Below are 2,485 nucleotides of genomic sequence, written 5' to 3' on the forward strand. Positions count from 1 at the left end.
GTGTGAGTAGAAGACTTTATGTCTTACGTGTCTCTTTAGGTCTTTATAGGGTCTGAAAATGTGCTTGCACTTCATGGAATTGACTCACATCTGCCATCTGTTGTAGTAGTGAAATAGAAACTTAATTTACTACCAAAAACAGTTATTATCAAGATGCAATAGTGTTTGACAGCAGTGAAGGATAGGAGGAGTTACAGACTGGAAACAGACAGTTTGGGTCTGGAAGGCTAAGATTAAAGTTTTCAAATGTTGTATAACTTCATCTCAGTCTTCTTTTCATTTTTCATGGTTGATTCCTTCATTGATGATTTTTGGTTAAATTTGGTGACAACACTTACAACATCAACACTAATGAAAACAACAGTTACCCACTATAATAATTTTATCTCACTGAGCACTAAATCAGAGAATCAGAAAGTTGAAAGGTGGGGGTGGACAAGAAAATGACAAATATGTTTTTTTAAGTGTGTGGGAGGCCAAGAGTGCAACTTTCAAAGTAATCCTAACTGTCCTGACCTTTGGTTGACGTATAAACTAGAATGAAAGATTGCTGGAACTCTTTCACAGCTGTTAATTTAGTAATAAGCAGTGTAGGGACCAGAGATGGGCAGTAACGCGTTACTTGTACTTGTAAACCCCCAGTTTTGCCAGGGGGGCAGGTAGGGCATTAACAGGGAACAAAGAAATACTTTTCTTTCTTATTCTCATTTAAAATATCTAGCTTTTATTAAATAATTATCTGAATCTTACAAGAAACGATTGATAGATTGATGCATATATACAATCAAAACAGTGTACATCACTGTCCCAACAGCGTTTGTTTTCATTCAAAGGCTTTATGATTTTTCCTATAATGGTGGGCTGGTCTCTAGTCAAAATGCCCAGGCCGATTTTTTGTCCCAGTCCAGCCCTGTATGCAGCTCACCTGCAGTCTAGTGTTGCTTACATCTTTCTATTTGGAAGGCAGAATTTCCAAGTTCTGAGTACAATCGAAAGCACCACGACTGCAGTTTTCGTGTTGGATGTAAAAAGCGCACATGATGCTGTGACGTAGGCTAGAATCATGGCGATGGTCCAGGCATGGGATTTCTCTCGTGGAAATAAGCACATTATTTTTTCCTTTCTATTGGTAGGTGGCACAGTGCACTTGTGGCAAGTAAGCAAGCTAGAAGACTGGCAAGCTTGCTGGGTATCCAGTTACGGAAGCAACACATTAACAAGAGAATTCTGAGAATAACCAAAATTACCTTCCCTAGTAACTAGTTACTTTGAAAGTAACTAGTAACTTGAAATAAATGAGTTACTTTTGATAGAAGTAACTAGTAATGTAACTAAGTTACTAATTTAAAGTAACTTACCCAAAACTGGTAATAAGACTTGATATATTTGGTCATATCTCAAGATATGAGAGGTGGGCTGTCCGAAGTGAGATGGAAGCTGTATCTCATAACAAGTTCAGGTTTTCCACAACAGCTTTATCTGAAATGTGAAACTGATTATTGTTTGGTGGATGCTAAAAACGCAAGCAGTTAGCTGTGACTAAACAATAATGAAAATAATCAAACAATAGGGAGGAGCAGCAGGTGGTGTCAGGGGAGGTTGACCAACAAAGATGGTCTCCATCATAAACTCATCCCTCCCCCTGTGCGAGTAGGTTGTCAGGACCTGACCAAAGCGCTTTGTGAGGTGTGCAGAGCAGCAGAAGGCAGGTGAAAAGCTGCGGTGAAAACAATATAACAAAAAAACCAAAATCTTCACAACACTGCAACGCCGTGTGTGTCAGGTCCTTTTTGTGTTGCATTTGTGTTTGATTTAACATAATTGCAGCAGGATGTTCGTGACTGATATTTTTTGTTTTTCCTTTTCTTTTAGGTCTCCAACATGTGTTTGTGGTGCATGGAAACGACTTACACTTGGATACAGAGAAACCTGTTAAACTTGACGAACAGACAGAATTGTTCTGGAGATTTAATTCCAGTAACAATATAGCTAAATGTGTTTTTAATAGAGATCCAGTCGTGTATAACAAATATGCAGGAAGGGCTGAGTTGTTTGGACCAAATTGCTCTTTGAAATTAAAGAATGTTCAACACAGTGACAGTGGAGATTATACTGCAGTTGTGATCAGCGAACAAGTGCAAAGGGTAGCTGAATACAAGGTCATAGTTCAAGGTAGGTTTGTTTTACATTATTATTTTGAAAAGTTGATACGTTATAGAAGTGTTTTAAATACTTTCACATGTTAAATCTTTAAATGTTGAATCTGAATATTATATTTAAATCTTTCTTAACTCAGGTTGCAAATCTAATATGAAAGTTCACTCATGTACTGTATGTGGGCCATAAACACTGACAAGATCTATTCAGTAACTAGTCAGTACATTAGTACCAGTACCAAATTTGTTATATGGAGTCTTAAATAAAGAAATTTAACAGCCATGTACTTTTTTCCTAGTATACACAACATTGAAGATGGAAGTTCTTA

At 37.3% G+C, this 2,485-nt stretch overlaps 1 protein-coding gene across 2 annotated transcripts in view; it reads left to right on the forward strand.

Moving 5' to 3' along the window:
* Positions 1–2,485, forward strand: part of LOC102303608 — a 23,059-nt gene that overhangs the window by 4,665 nt on the left and 15,909 nt on the right. The window contains exon 2 of one of the 2 annotated variants that reach the window (XM_042219067.1): positions 1,873–2,172. The exons of the other annotated variant lie outside the window; for it this stretch is intronic. The gene's annotated coding sequence lies outside the window, so the exon portion shown is untranslated. The remainder of the gene's footprint in view (positions 1–1,872; positions 2,173–2,485) is intronic. 2 annotated transcript variants of the gene reach the window in all.

Source organism: Haplochromis burtoni, unplaced genomic scaffold (genome assembly GCF_018398535.1).
Source record: "Haplochromis burtoni strain Fernald_Lab_line unplaced genomic scaffold, NCSU_Asbu1 Contig_27, whole genome shotgun sequence".
Lineage (NCBI taxonomy): Eukaryota > Metazoa > Chordata > Actinopteri > Cichliformes > Cichlidae > Haplochromis > Haplochromis burtoni.